Source organism: Scomber scombrus, chromosome 9, assembly GCF_963691925.1.
Source record: "Scomber scombrus chromosome 9, fScoSco1.1, whole genome shotgun sequence".
NCBI classification, from domain to species: Eukaryota; Metazoa; Chordata; class Actinopteri; order Scombriformes; family Scombridae; genus Scomber; species Scomber scombrus.
In genome coordinates, this window is record NC_084978.1 from 29,488,268 (window position 1) to 29,505,176 (window position 16,909).

Below are 16,909 nucleotides of genomic sequence, written 5' to 3' on the forward strand. Positions count from 1 at the left end.
TAAATTATGATACATCTGCAAATGTACAAGTCTCACAAATCTTCTGCCTGTGTATTATATTGTACATATTTTCCAGCTTATGTTAACCTGGATAAATGGAATATACATCTCAACATGATTACAAACCCCCTGATTTGATCAATCAAGCTGTTTGTTAAAATGAGAGTATTTACAGGATAATGAACATGGAGTATTTATGAGTTTAGAGACTTCTTAGTTGTTGCAGTTTTGTTCAGTGGTGCTTCAATACAAGTGATTTAATAGCTGCTGATTTGTATTGTGTTTTTATGTGATATACATCAAAAAAAAAAAAAGTGGTGCTACTCCCTACATGACACAAAAATAGAAATGATGACACAAGCAATTCAACTGAAAGACATTTAGCGTTTGTCATTGTACATACAGATACATTCATGTGTTTGCTGGTGTATAATGAATGATGAGACCTTTAATGTGCCATTATCCAACTATACCCATCTTATTCAACTATACTGATGCTAACAGAATCTCATACATGCAACTTGCAATACTTCTCAACACAAGTGTTAGTTTCGGTTCAGAGGAGACAGTCAGTTAACATTCAGATTGTGGTGAATAATATGGTAACTGATAGCTGCACCCTTAAGACATCTCATATAAGTATTTTACACACATTATTCTGGATCTGCAATGAAATGCACATTCAGTCTAGAGCCCGACAGATATATATCGGTCAGCTGATATTATTGGCCAATATTGACCTCACAGATATATTGTTATTGGTGAATATGTTGTCCGATATGCGCCAAATTTTTTTCAAGTTACACTTACAGCATTTTATGTATATTTGACCCCTTTTCTGATTCAAGCTTAAGGTATGCGTAAATTGTGTTTTATTTATTCCAACATTTTTAAGCTAATTCTCTTTTTAATTATATTCCCAGAGTTTTTACAGTTTTAGTGCACCGATGTCAATAAAGTTTACTGTTACATTTGAGGGATCATTACAAAACAACTGTGTGTTTATCTATATGTTCTGTACGTATAATATTATTGGCTAATATATTGATATTGGAATTTTGTACTCCCTAATATCGGCATCGTACCCAAAAATCCATTATCGGTCAGGCTCTAATTCAGTCCACATCATAACTGTACAATAACTTCAGATTTGTGCATACGTTTATTTAAAAAACAAAACAACAGCAGAAAACATGGTACTCTTACAAATGGTCAACTTTGTGAAATTTACAAGATTTAACATATGTGACTTGTCAACATGTAACACACAAGTTTGTGCTATGTTAAAAAGGCAAAAGACCAGCTTGTTATTAATACACTCAAAAATATATTGATGGTGACAGCATTTTATTTTGGGGGCATTTTTAGTGATGATGGTGGATGGTGGAAACACACTGCAGTCATTATGTGAAAATGTGATGTGTGTGGTGACCCGATCAATCATGATCACATATTAAAACAATCGTATTAAAACCTTTCAAACATTAACAGATCTAAATGTACCGGAGAGTTCTGGATAAAGACTATGACTAAGACTAGAGTCCTGTCTGAACATTTATTTAGATCTAAAATACTCAAGAGACCTCTTAATAGTTGATGACTTTTTCTGTCCATCTGTCAAACAAGAGGCAGCCAGTTGGAAGATGGATGGATTTCACATTTTAGGGGCAGAGCGAGAGGAAAACTTGGACTGCAGGCTGCAGACCTCCTGGTCGGTTTCCCATCAAGGCCAGGAAATGACGCTGACCTCTGACCTGGAACCTTTGAACTATGTCTGGTAAATCTGTTGCTAACCAGTCTTTGTAGTGAAGAACCTCAAGGGCCAGAGGCTCCAATTTATACTGGGCTAAGTGCCAGAAAATAGTAATCTAAACAAATATGGATTCCCTTCGTGTGTTTTTCTTAAATCCTTAAAAGATCCGTTCACCCAAATGATATATTTGAACCAGTTTTGAATGTATCTGCTAATAGAATGCCATTCTCCTCATTGCGCCGAGCTGACAGCAGAAGTAAACATACCAAAGCTGTCTGCATGGCTAACAACTACTGGGATTACATAGAAAAATAGTTTTTTAATATATATAAATAACATTTGCATATACTGACCCTTTAGAAGTGAGTGTAGAATTTGTTTAGGTGTTTTTTGGTGTATATAAGTAGTTTTTAAAGGTTCTTTTACAACAGCAAACACATCTGATACAGCTATCCTAGCCAGGTACTTCTCACAAGCACTGGTGGAGACCAAAACCAGAGCTAAAAGGAGAGTGAATATTTGACTTGCATTCATCAGGTGGTCACAGACATGACTCCAAGCCAATGCTAATGTTGCTCTGTGTCTTCTAGAAGTTTAAATAGGCAACTCTTTGCTAACAAGGTCACCATAACAAGTTTATAAGGTGATAATATGTAAGATTTGGTGTTCACATCTTGTTGCTCTGCCCCCAAGTGGTCAAAAAACCAATTACTGCAAGAGTAAATAGTAATCCTAATCTCTATATCTGTTTCTAAGTCTTATTGTTTTTATGGTTTTGCAATCAGCCATTCTAACCACCTGAAGCCTGTGCTACGAAATAGAATTTGGAGTTAGCGAGGTAACTTCAGGTTTAACTCTGAGTTTTCAAGGTTACAACTTTTACTTTTACTACAACTTGGGTCACCAACATGGGCAAGTCAAGTGATCACACAAGATAAGAAAAAAAACAACTAAATAAAAACACACAATTTCACCCAATTATCTAAACAAAGTCTTTCTGAAATGATAAAAAGCAGTGGACAGACCCACAAATTCCATATCAATTGTTAATTTGTGAGTAGTTAACAAAAATTAAACAAAAATGTTTTAAATTGTGTCAAAGCAGACTATAGCAATACCTTATGTTCTCTGGATTGCCCCGGCTGGTTGTTGCATGGTATATTGTAGAACAACATTATTAGTCATGTAATTAGTTGTACAGTAAAGGATAGATGAAAAGTTGTGTATATGCTTTATGTGTAATATCATACATCTGTGACTATGGTAGAAGCCACAGCTGCAGCATATTTCTGTTCTGTTGTTGGAATTAGTCGATTTTTAAAAAAATCCTGTAGAATGAACGGCCTTGCTGTTATGACAGACACCATAATGTTGTATCACAACAAAAAGCAATTATCAATGAAGAGTTCTACCATAATCCCCATGTACAACATCACCGGTTTACTATCTGATGTACCAGGTGTACAAGATATACTTTAAAATATTCCTTTAAAATACACATATAAATATTTTTTTAAATCAATTACTCCTAAGTTTCACAGTTTTAGAAATGCAGAGTTTATTCTGTTGATGTTTTCATGTCTTTGTACTGTAGTCTGAGAGCTTTTTTCTCATATAGGACTCCTATAGCAGCTACTGTGTGATAATACACTCATCAGTACAAAGTCCATGGCTGTATATTGCTGTTATTTGCTGTTGTTTTGCCTGGTACGCATTTTATTTATGTTAAACAGGGACACACAAGTAATTGGCAGGAGCAAAAAGAAGTGGTGTGAATACCAAGACAGGTAAAATACCCATTTGTATTAATATTATTATCATGGTCTGGGACTGGAGTGGCTGGTATACAGTAGATGTAGTATCAATCGAGGTGCTTGGTTACACTGATACAAGAGGAAAGTGCAACTGGTATTACTGGTGTAACTTCTGTACATGACCACATTAATGACTTAGGTGTTCAGGTGGCGCTGAGAAAAAAAAGCGGTGTCACTTAAAACCATTGGCAGTTTTTGTATGGTGGGAAATCAGTGAGGGATTGAGTCTTTATTACTGCACAACAGCTAACAGGGTGAATTTAGGAGACAAAAAAGTGAAATTTGGAATCAAAAGACTGTTTGCAGTGGTCCAGATGGAAACACACGTGCCAAGCAACTGCATGAAAATAGAGTAAGACAAATGTAATGTATCTTAAATATACCTTCAAGAATTTGCTGCAAATTCAATTAACTTATATGTCTCCATCTGTCTAGCTGCCCAGAAAGCTGCCAAAGCTCTTTTTGCTGTTAGTCTGGTTTTACAATCAGGAGGATCAATAAATTAAGAGGGCAAGAGTATTTACCATCATTATGCATCAATATCACTCACCATGGTTACCAAATCAATTAATTAATCACACAGCTTTTTATTGTATTTGTATATGTATTTGTTGAGGCAGCAAAATGATTTGCATTTATATTTAAAAGTGGAAATAGGCATTAAAATGCTTTTTATTTTATTACGTGTCTAATTTTAGGATATTAAAGTGTTAAAATAAGCGTTTATCAATATTTTACACACACGGTCCCCATATTGTTCCTTGGACTCAGATCTCCCAGGCCATAGACAACTGCACTAACTACTCAGCTAAATTAAAGCTCAGCTCCACTACACACTATTTATATATCCATGACACATTTGACGTTTTTTTATTCTCGAAAACAAATAATTTCTAAAATATTGGTACAAAATGTTATTGTTAAAACCCAATATTTGTGCTTTTCCGAATACCATATTTGGATTTAATTACTAATAGTAAGCCAATACAACACTTAGATAACTTTACAAGCACCAATGAGGCAAACTAAAGGGAAATGGGTATTTCACATGAGTAGACACTCATTAACAAATTAACAAATCAAATAACAAAAAGTCATACAATAATTGATGGACCATAGCAGTGATGGACCATAGCAGCTCCTTAACTATAACTCATAAGTACTTTTCATTTTAGATGACCATTTTCAAATACTGTACACTATTAAAGTTTTGGATACATTTTCCTTAGCCATTAGTTTCAATTCATTTGGGTATTGTATGAAAATGTTATTGTGTTGGTCAGTCAGTTGGTCCAAATATTTGGTCCTGACTGAAAAAACTCAATAACTATTGAAACAATGTCTTTAATATATATCTCCCAGTGACTCTGGACATTGCCAGCCTTATCACGCCACCACCAAGTTTGACATTCATGGTTTTAAGTAAAATATTTACACAGCTAATGGGTGGATCGCCATGAAATTTGGTACAGATATCCATGTTCCCATCTGGAAGTGCAACTTTGGCTATCCCTTGACTTTTCATCTAGCGCCACCATCACGTAGAAATTCCAGTCTGTTCAATACTTTGGTTTATGACTAGATAGCTACAAAACTAATGACATTACCTAACATGTGGCTAACATGTTAAACTATGGTGACCATGGAGAACTAAACATAAATGGAAGCATATGTTTGCCCGGAAACGTCGGAAAAATGATCCAAAAATCTAGGTGAACAGTGGTGTTCACAAAATGGTAAGCTATGATGTAAAGTTTATGTGGCTAAAATTAATCCTATGGTGCTTTTTAAATCATTAGTTTGCCTTCAGTCAATGAGAAAGTCAATGGACCAGCCACTCCAGTCCAGCTGCAAATGTATCATATGACCTGCTGTGGTTAAATGATTAAAAGCATTCTCGTTTAATTTGTTGTATTACTACTTTAACTCCATTCCTCTAAGAGTCGAGCAGAGCTACTTCTCAAGTCTTTCTTTGGGATGTCACTGGACACTTTGAACTTTTCCATTCACTTCTTAGTCCGGTTTTGACTGAACGTTCACCGTCTTCTGCGGCTCCTCTTCCAACCTCTCTGCTTCTTCCACCTGCGTCACCTTACAGTCCCTAATATCTTCCATCTCTACCATATCGTCCTTTTCCTGGCTCACCATTGACCTAACTTCTGCCCCAAAAGTCTCTTTGATTTGTCTTGCAGGTTGTCCGACACCTGAAATGGGTACATGTTCTCCCTGACTGAGTGGACCAGCACCCTCTTTTCCAGATCCAACCCTAAATTCAGAAGTCGCTCCTGCCTGGCTTTGTTGTGAGGTAGACTGCTCTTCCTTCTCCACCATAGTGACCACAGAAAACTCTCTCTTGCTGTCAGGGCTGGCCTTGACAATGGCCACACTACTTATTCTGTTCCCTAGAGGTGAGGAGGGCGACAGGGGGCTGGAAGGCGACAGAGGCAAACTGCTCAGTTTGTTTTTAGAAAGCTGATCAGAGGGAGAGGAAAGGGGAGATCCTTTAGAGTCTCCTGCAGGTGGTGACAGTTTCCCTTTTTTGAGGATCCCACGCAGTTTTATTTCTGTCATTTCTTCTGATGTTGGGATTCTGGCTTCTTCTGGCTCTTGTTCCTTTAGAGATAATGGGCTTGAAACCATATCACCTTTGGTTGATAGTTTTGGGCTAGGAGAAAGAGCAGGTGAGGGAGTTCGGGCTTGTAAGGGACCAGTGATTGCTCTGCCTGATGGGAGCTTAGGGCTTGGAGTGAGGGTAGGGGAAAAGGCAGTTGTTGCAGCTTCTGATGGTGTATTCCTTGGGCTTGGTTTGGGGCTCGGTGTGAGTTCAAAGGGTGAGGTAGGAGTTTTTAATGAAGAGACTGACGATGGGGTCTTGATAGGGATTGAAGACAGAGGGGAAGAACCTATGCTTATTAAATCTAAGCTAGCACCTAAAGCTAGCTCCTGATCTGGGCTGGAATTTGGGTCAGGGGAAGTTTGGGTAACTGGAAGGCCTTTTCCCAAACTGGGTTCAGGTTGACCAGAAGAAATGACAGGATTGAAACCTGGAATATAACCAGGCCCAGGGGAAATGGGTGTCGACGTCTGCAGGGGCCCAGGATCGTTAATTCTTAACATGTCATACTCAACATCTGCTTGTTTCTCTGTTCTCTTAAATTTCTGCTCGGACGAAGCAGAAGATGGAATGGGAAGGGAGCTGGGAGCAGAAGCTCCTGTACTCCCTTCTGAAGGATTGACTGTAAGTCCAGTATATGGCTCAGGAGTGGGCCCATGTTTAGAGACATCCTTGGGAACAGAGCTAGAGTCAGAGGTCTGTTTGTCTGTTTGGGTCTTTGTTGTCTCAGTCTCAGGTGTGGGACAAGGTTTAGTACCACTTTCAGGGGTGTCTTTAATGCTCTTTGTCAGCAATGGTTCCTCCAGCACTACAGGTTGCTGCTGAATACCAAATTTAACCCCTCCGGTCTCCCTGCCTGTCCCCTCTGGTATTTTCATGCCAACAGGGTCGCTACCCCGCCTCAACCCAAATATGGTCAAACTCTTCCTGCGTTTCCCCACATTCACAGCAGTCCCATTGGAATTCTCTGAGGGTGGGTGGACATCCTTGAACATACTTCTCAGGTTGTACCCAGCATCCTTTCTGTCGTCGCTGTCCTGAGATTGGTCCAGCTGGTCACTAGAAGCGGCCAAAGCATTAGGACTCCCTTGGGGCTTCTTATCAGTGTGTATCACCCGAAATCTGCAGGGATAGTGACATAGTCAGTTATGCATGTCTTTACCTCTTATGTGTTGATATTTATACACTATCCCAGCATCCTTTGTGCAAAAGCAGTGCTGTTACCTGCCAACAGAGAACACAGTCTGCTCTCCAGGTCGTTGTCTGGAGCGGGTGGTTCTGCTTTGTCGGCGGCCCTTTTTGGATTTACTCTGGGCACAGAGGTGGCAGGAGTTGTGTTCCATGCCTGAGTGCACTGTGTGATGATGGGAAGGAATACCAGCAACGGACTCCTTACGCAACCTGGAATTAACATTAACATTATCATTACTATTATGAACATTATTATTATAGAGCTAGACCGATATATCGTCCAATATTAGCATACTGCAGATGTATCATATTGGTGTACAGGGATAATTTTAGATTAAAATAAAAAGTGTTAATTTCCCCTGAAATGAACAAACAGTCAACACACAGTGTCACACTAATACAGACTTTGATGGATGAGTGTACCTTGCGTCATGGCGCACACAGACATTGTGGCTTCCCAATAACTCATTGAAGGCTTCCATGTTGGCTGGAGGCGACAAAAAAAAAAAAAACATATTAGAGAACTAATCAAGTATTCTACTATTTGATTGATTTGCGGATACATGCTAAACTACTCTGATAAAAGTAGGGCCCTGAATATAGTACCGTACATGTCATCGTTGTATTTATTTGGCATATCATTAGCTAAAATAGACTAAACTTAAATAGAAAACACTAAAATAGAATCCAATGAAGGATAATCCAGATTAAATGTGTCAAACTAAAACCTACATTTGAACAAAATAAAACACCATCAAATCCAAAAGCCATTCTTATATTGATCACCTTCATTTTCAATAATGCATTTGAGAATCTGCTCCACTGTATCCTGGTTCTCTTCATCTTCATCTGAAACGCAGCAGAGCAACAACAAAATGAAACCCACATTTGTTAGATATTGACACGCATTTTGTATATCAGCTAGTGTCAGTTAAAGCTTGACTGCATTTAGACACAACCTCTTAATAAATAATAAGCGGAAACAATATGGGTAGACACACCCAGTACATTTGTAATAATTATTAATGTAAATAGTTGTTTTTAAAAAAGGAGATAAACAGATTTGGTAATAAGTAGAAACAGATAAATATCAAGTTATTTAACCAACACAGTGCAGCTTAGTCATGTATGGAGCCTCTACCACCATTTCACAAAATACACAAATATGAAAGAATATGAATACGGAAATGCACAGGAATGATTATTTCATTTCATATACAGTAAGAGCAGGTAATACAGTGTTTTCCCAGGAAACCAGTGCTATATTTAGACTGTTAATTAAGAAAAAATATGAATATATTTTGGAAGTCTGATGGAAGATAGATGCAGCCCTCCCCTACAGTATATAGAACAAAATCTGACTTGCAATAATTCTCAGTATGTGTTTACAAAAGAAAAACATTTCTTGTGTAGTCTCTTGTGATCATTGACAGTTGTACAATGTGAGCCTGTTTAAATGGAATAGTCTTGGAAATCACTTGGAGTATGAAAACATTGAAATGATGGAAATATAAATAAACATATGAAATATCCAATTATTATTTTAAGTCTCAATCAGTGTTGTGATGACGTTTGGGGACATACATTTATACCTTTTGCTGTCTTTGTGTAATTCAGTGTAATTCAGGCATGCCAGTGCTGAGCTTAGTTACCTACCACAACTAAGCATAAACAATACACTGCGTCATCATGGACTCTGTTTTTGGACTTTTTGTGTTTTGGGATTTCTGGACTTTTTGTGTTTTGTGTTTTTTTTTCTTCCTTTTTTTGGTTTAGTTCGTAACAGATGTTGTTTATTGAGGTTTTCTGTTTTCCCAGTATTGTTCCCCTGTACTGATTTTGACCAATCACCTCCCTGCCTGTTCCCCATTCTCTCATCATTAGTTTAGTTTGTATTTTAGCCCTGCACTTCAGTCTATGTTGAATTCTTTTTTTCTGTTCTGTATACTGTTTTGCTGATAAAAATAGAGATGTTTCTTCAGACTCAGTCAGTCTCTGCTTTCAGGACCACCTGCTCCACTACTCCACTTAAATAAGAACACACAACAGAACATTTTTTAAGGCCAAACACTGCATAATGTAGCATCATCACTAACGCATCACCTAGCTCAAAGCTGCAGATTAAACCCTTTCAGACGTAACATTCAGGGACGTAGGAAGAGTCAAACAGAAACACATCCAACCATTTTAACCATCTCAGTTGAAATTGTGATAACTCAAAAATATGAAATACAATCTCAAATTGTTAAAAGTTCAATTTCAAATTTCAATTTAAAGACCGTACACTATTATGATTGAAATCCTGAATATACAAATACTGTTCCAAATGACTAAATTTAGACCGACATGTTACTCATAGCTTGTCTTAGTTTTAGAAGAGTGACACATATTTCTAAAACAGCAAAGAGTCCCACTTTAAACTGAGAATAATAACATATAACTTGATTATTATTATGGGATTATTATGGGATGATGTGCTATTTAGGCTAAAGCTTTTTCTGCCACTTTAAGGTCAGATTTGTCTACACATGTCTTTATACGTGTGTACAGACATATTTATGCATCAAAGTGAGTGTGTGTTTTAGTAACTTGGTGTGTGTGAGTACTTCGTGATATGGACTTCAAAGAAGACCACACAGATTTGTGAGTGTTTGTGTATTTCTGAAGGAGTGTTGGAGAGAGAGAGAGAGAAAGATAGAAACCCACCGTCTTCAGTTCCTCCGAGCTTCTCCTCTTCCTCCTCGTCTGCAGTGCGGCACCTGTAGCCCTTCTTCTTCAGCAGGTGGCAAATGAGAAAGCCCAGCAGCCCAGTGATGAAGAAGAGGAAGACCACTAGAAAAATCATGTAGGGCGGGGGGGGATCCCCCACCCCGTGGGCTTCTAAATCAGTCATGATGTAGCTTCAAGCTAAGAGTTCGAGAGAGAGATTACACTGAATAACTGTGTGTGTTTTCCATTGTTTATCTGCCTTATTTATTTCTTTATTTTATTTCCTTCTTTATTTTTTGATTTATTCTTATGACCATTTGATGTTATGTTGTTTGGCTCTGATTTATAAAGAGTGAGAATGACAGCCGCTCACATTATGCAACAGCTACTTCCACCCACATATGACAGATTGTCATTATGAAGCATAAATGGAAAATGTTGTGTAAGATTTTTAATTGCATATAAGCACATGAAGGCAAATAGTACACAGACTGTGACATATATTGAAAGAGAATTAGTGAGTGGATGAGTAAATTCCAGCACTTAAAGGCTAGTTTCTGTGGTAAAGAAGTGACTATGAGTAAAAAAAGAAACAGATTGTAATGATGTTTTGGATAAAAATGATGATAAAGATTATTCGTATCCACCAAGAAACAGAAATATAGTGAAAGGAAAAAAAAGCACTTACAGGTTTTGGAGTTGGATCAAATCATCTTCAAGCCTTCCTTAATCTACATCAAGTCAGTATGTGATGAACAGAGGAGGCAGAAAGAGAAAGAGAGGAAGAGATCACAGTCAGATGTTCAAAATCACTTCTATAAGAACATATGAATACACTTCATGAGGTATCTTTTGACACACTTCAGAAAAGAGGTGTGCATTTACATCTTTTATGTGCCTACAGGCCTTTTTCACATCAGGTATTTTGGATTTACCACAGCAGGAAAAGCACATGTGTATTCAGTTGAATTATTGATGGCCATCAAACGTGTTCCAAGTCGACTGCACTAATCTGAACTTTTATGTCAACAATGGAAAAAATGTAAAAGGTGTTTTTTGCAGTGGGAAGCCCATAGATAGTTATCAACTCTGAAGTTTCCCTCAGCGCAGAGAATTTTTAGCATTTTTCCATTTTCTGTTTTGGTTTTAAAGCCCACAGCTTTTTCCAGTAACAACAGGCAGCTGTTTTCAGTGTTGAGATGAACCCACCTGCCCAGTTCAAAGAAAAGTGAATATTAGATGTGGATTCATCAGGTGGACACAGACATGACATGGTCTTTACACCAACAAATACAGCAGCTACAGGGAGATGTCATCTTATCTTAAGAGTGTAAGTATATGTTAGCAGTGATACCATGTAGGGACTTCAGGAGCTGTGACCGGTGAGTTTGGGCTGCTTGTGTTCCCTCCTACAAGTCTCTGATGCTAGTAGAGATTATTGAGAGTGAAGACAACATTAAGCAAGCTGAAAAAGCAAGTTGACCCCTTCAGTAACACAACTACCAAAGTAATTTCAGTCCAATTTACTTTACTTATCTTCTTTTTACCCTGTGATGAATTGTATTTATTGTACGGCTGTACTTGGTTTACCTCCTTTTTTACTCTTCTTTTTTTTTTTTTTTTAACTATTTTAATCTCTAACTTTCACAAAATCCCTTCTAGGGACAGATTATAAACACTGTGATACTTGAATCAGACAGTTGTTTCCCACCATCGCTCCTTTCACCAACTGAATGAAAGAATGTGAACACTTTTGCTAATGTAGGATATATCCATCTATTATTGACTGGTTGTTATGAACAGGTGACACCTCATGCTTAACTATACATAAAAAAAACCTACATTATAGATATCAATGACAGGACTCCCATAAACCCCCCGGTAGCAACCATAAATCGTATTGTTGCTCTGTGTCTAATTGATGTTACATTCACCAAAGCAGAGCCTTTAGTCCACTCTGCTACATATAGTATTGTTCTTCATGTTTTAATGTATTTTATGTCTTTTGTAGTTGTTGCCACATTACACCTGCCCAGGGAATGCAGTTAAAAATGAGTCAAGATGGCTAAATGAGCACATTCACAGAAATGTTTATTAATGTGCACTTTCCCTGTCATTTTTAAACTGTATAAATACATAAATAAACACATTAACCACCACTTTTGCATGGTGGTATTGTGTTTACAGCTTGTTACACTAATCCCAAGTAGGCTCAGTGTATTATATACTGATTGATATGCATGCTGCTAATTCTTTTATTGTAGCTTTGAGTGTACAATTAGCTATCATGAAATAGGTTAAGAACAGGTGAGTACCAGTAAAAACTTTACAATTCAAGTGAATAGTAAAGTCTGTCCAAGCTTGTGAAAGGTACTGTAAATATTGTATAAATAATGTTAATACTTTATGTCTATACATGCACAAACAGACTAAAAAAAAAGTTTTTCCCAACTGCCCATAAACCTTCTGAACTCTGATATCTCCTCATTCTGAGATAACCTCTCACTGAACATGTACAATAAGATATGTGGGAACGTACAATACACTGTGTAATATTTGTACAATAAGCTATGCTGGTAATGTGCAATACGCTATTTACTATCCCTGCAATAATAATGCTGCTGAACACTTGTGCAATAACAACCTGTGCTGATACTTGAACACTTGTGCAATAATAAGCTATGCTGCTGACTTGAACACTTAACACTGCGGTCTGGCATCATTGCCAAATGTGAGCTATTTTGTATAAGTACTCTGCAGTTTAGTTCCATTCTATATTTATACTGTATTATTTATTTATTTGGATTGGATTTTAAATGCACCTCTGGGGTTGTCACAAAAGTCATTTTGTTGTGCAATACAGTGAAAATAAAGTGCTTGAACTTGACCTGAACTTGAATGTTATATTGTAATAATACAATAATAATTTTCCAGCTGTTCAGGCTGATTAGACATATGCACAGGTTGAGGTTGGGATGTGCTATTCTTCTTTATACTTTTTATACTAAAACGATACTGTGTGTCTTTTTACACACGAGACATTTTGACATGTTATAGCACATGTGAACCATCAGTAATCATGGCTGCATTCTCATTAGGTGTTCCAATTTCAGAGTCCTGTTACTGTCCATGCTGGCTTACAGGGACACTTCAACACAACAGTGCCATTGTGCTTTTTCTGCTATGACAGTTCAAAATTCAGACTTAGAATGGTGCAACATACCTAGCAGGAGAGTCAGTGAGATGTCAATTAAGAGGTCTAATCAGCACAATTAACTGACAACACCTGTTTGGTTGGCTCCCATTAGAGAGTACAGCAATCAGTAAATTACAAAAACATGGCTACCCAAAGTTCAATGTTTTAAGTATTACAGTGTTTACAGGTTAAATGTAATAAAATGTTATTTGCCTTTGTGGCCTATGAATGGTTTTCTGTCATAAAATGGTGAAACTAAGATTGTGACTCAATGCTCGTCTGTGTAGAGAGGAAGAATGAAGGGTAGCATGAGTACATTTCCAAAAAGCCTGTGGCAAAACCTCTCTGTGTGCTGGAGTTATTTGAAAGTGGGAACTACTCTAGTAACAGCTGCACGGGATATATTAGCACTTTTCATAGCAATGGTACTCCTGGTAGTACAAGTCTATAACTCTTCTTATTTACTTTACCTTTGTACTTAGAAGTGGTAAATCCATGGCATAGAATGAAAAGCAGGTATAATTAACCTTAAGGATGGCTATACTTCATTTTTCAGTTGCAGGGCCATGCTATCGTGCTAACAGCTAACTGACCTAGCTGACTATAGCTACACAATGGAATGTAGCCCTCATTCACATTATACTGTCACATTATAATCCAAACATATTGGGAAATTACATTGCTGCCATCAGCTAATGAGCTGAATTAGTGGTTGTTTTTTTGTTTGTTTGCTGGTTCATGTTAGCTATGTTATGTTATAAATTGATTAGCATAATGTCATTTGCTAGCTTAGGTTAATGTTTCGGTTGTTACAGTATGTGGGGGTATTTCACTTTACACTTTAATAGCTTTTTGAATTTTACTCTAATGCATTTCTATGCTTTATTTAAAGACTTGCCTACATTTTATGGGGTAATATTTTAGCAATTTGGCAGGTGTAAATGATAAATGCTTGCTGAATTCCCAAAACGGTGCTAGCTAACTTTCAGCATTCAAACAATGAAAAACCCCCGCTAACACAGGTATATCCCAACAAGGCTTCAATCATAACTTGCTGAACTAGAAATGTAGTTCATGCTACATTTAATCGATTAGCATGATGTAATTTGATAGATAATGTTTTGCTTGTTACAGAATGTGTGTTATGGAGCGCCCTGGTGCAATTGCAGCATCCCTGGTTCGATTCCGGCCTGGGACCTATGCTACAGGTCATTCCCCTCTCTCTTTCTCAGTTTCCTGTCAGCCTCTTTGCCAGCTACTGTCTAAATAAAGGCAAGAAACGCCCAAAAGTAAATCTTAAAAAAAAAGAAAAGAAGAAGAATGTGGGGCTGTTTCATTTTTTACTTCAAAAGATTTTTGTATTTCGTTCTAATGCATTTTTACGCTTTATTTAAAGACTTGCCTACATTTAATGTGGTAATACTTTAGCTATTTGACTGCTGTAAGTAATAACTGCTCGCTGAATTCCCAAAACTGTGCTAGCTAGCTTCAAGAGTTCAAGCAACAGAAAAACCGTGCTAACACCGGTATGTCCCAACAAGGCTGCAATCATGCTGAACCAGAACTGTAGTTCATGCTACATCCATGGATTCAACATTTTATAACTGAGAGGGGGACAAAGACAGTTGAAGTCAAATCACAGAAAAACTTTGGACAGAGTGTAGTGAAGGTTATGGCGCTTTTCCACTACACAGTTCCAGCACGACTCGACTCGGCTCGATTCGTTTTTTTTTTGCGTTTCCACTAGGGATAGTACCTGGTACCTGGTACTTTTTTAGTACCTGCTCTGGTGAGGTTCAAAGCGAGCCGAGCCGATACTAAATGTGACGTCAACAGACTGCCGGCCGCTGATTGGTCAGAGAGTCGTCACTGGAAGAGTCATGAGACGTCCCACACAAGAATCAATCAACAGCGTTAGAGCTATACGGCTCAATTTTCTTGCTTTGTGTGTGACAAAAAGCCACATACAGCAGCAAGTACACCACTGCCTCCACGTCCTCCATTGTTTATGTGTTTTGTGTCGCGTATAAAACGAAGTCACGGCAGTTTCGCGGAGCCGTGCTATGACGACCCCGCCCACGTTGAGTAGGTACTTTTTTGTAATGGAAAAGGTCTGTCCTGGAACCGTGTCGAGTCGAGCCGAGTAGTGCTAGAACTGTGTAGTGGAAAAGCGCCATTAGATAACTAGCCGAGGTAAAGCAGGCAACTGCCTCGAGGTCCTCAGCCTGATGTACACCATGCACCTCCCTGCCTTCACTGTGTCAAAAGTCAATTGGTTTGTGGGAATTTGATTAAGTGAAATCTGTTTGAGACTATACATCACTCAAGGACATTATCAACTGAAATGATAATTCCCTTAAGGCAGGGCTTTCATTATTACCTTGAGGCCCTGTGTCAAAATCTAATTTTAAGACCAGAAGCAGATGGTGCATATTCCTAAAAAAACATGTTTGTGTTAAATTACCAAAAATTATACTATAACTAACAAGTTGACACACAGTAAGCCTGGGGCAGGGACTGCTCCAGCATGGTAGTAGTAGCACTGATGTCTAATAATACTGTATAATGAAGCTGTAGTGTGTAGTCTGCAATGTGCAATAAAAAACAAAAACAGATCTACCTCACAAAAATAAAGAAGAGAAGTAATAACATGAGCATGTAAATATGCATTTGCCTTACACTTATGGCATAAGTATAATTTTTCCCAGGCTATCAATTCTGCTACAAACAAACACAAGCCTTACAAAACACAGTCAATTTGCAGCTCTCTTTATGCCTGTTTGCCAACAAATAAATAGTTCTTACCATTTCCCTGTGTGTCTGTCAACAGTGGACACATCCCAACATGTGAAAGTCAGCAAAGGCATACCAACAAAAACACAGAAAAAAAGCTGTGGAGATTTGCGTGATAAACAGTGTCAAAATGTGTGTGTTGGATAAGAGGTTAAAAGTAGCGAACGGCCCCTCCAGTATTGGTTCCCTTTAGCCCCACCTTTTCTATCTGTCTATTTACAGAGAAAGACAGAGGCACAGGGGTGCTGTATGACAAGAACAAAAAGGAGAAGAGAAAAAGATAAAGCAAAGGAACCCCAACTATACTGTTTTAACATAAATAAAAGCATACGTGAGCCTGTAAACATGCACAAGCCTATACATAATAAATATAATAGTAGTTCACACCTGCATGATACATTCCTGGCTTACATAATGCATGATATACAGTAGAATCATAAATGTATGGAACGTGTAGGTGATGTAATATGTCATCATGGATGTACAAACAGTAGGCTAATACACACACACACACACACACACACACACACACACACAGTGTATCCTAGAGTTAACATATAGCAGCTTATCAGTATTGACCTCCTGCTGGCTTATCAGTGTCCATTAACGCCCCTCACACACACACACTTACACTTATCAGCACTTGCTCTCTCGGAAATGTTTTTTTTAGGGTGGTGAAGCCCTCTGAAACAGCGATGATAGTGCATTGCATTAGCACTCACCGTTAAACATCTTCAAAACAGTTTATTTTTTTACTTTTAAAATACTTTTATCATATTTTCTGCAATATTTGGGATGTTAACCTGGTAAATGACACTGTCTAACCCCTGGGGGTAATG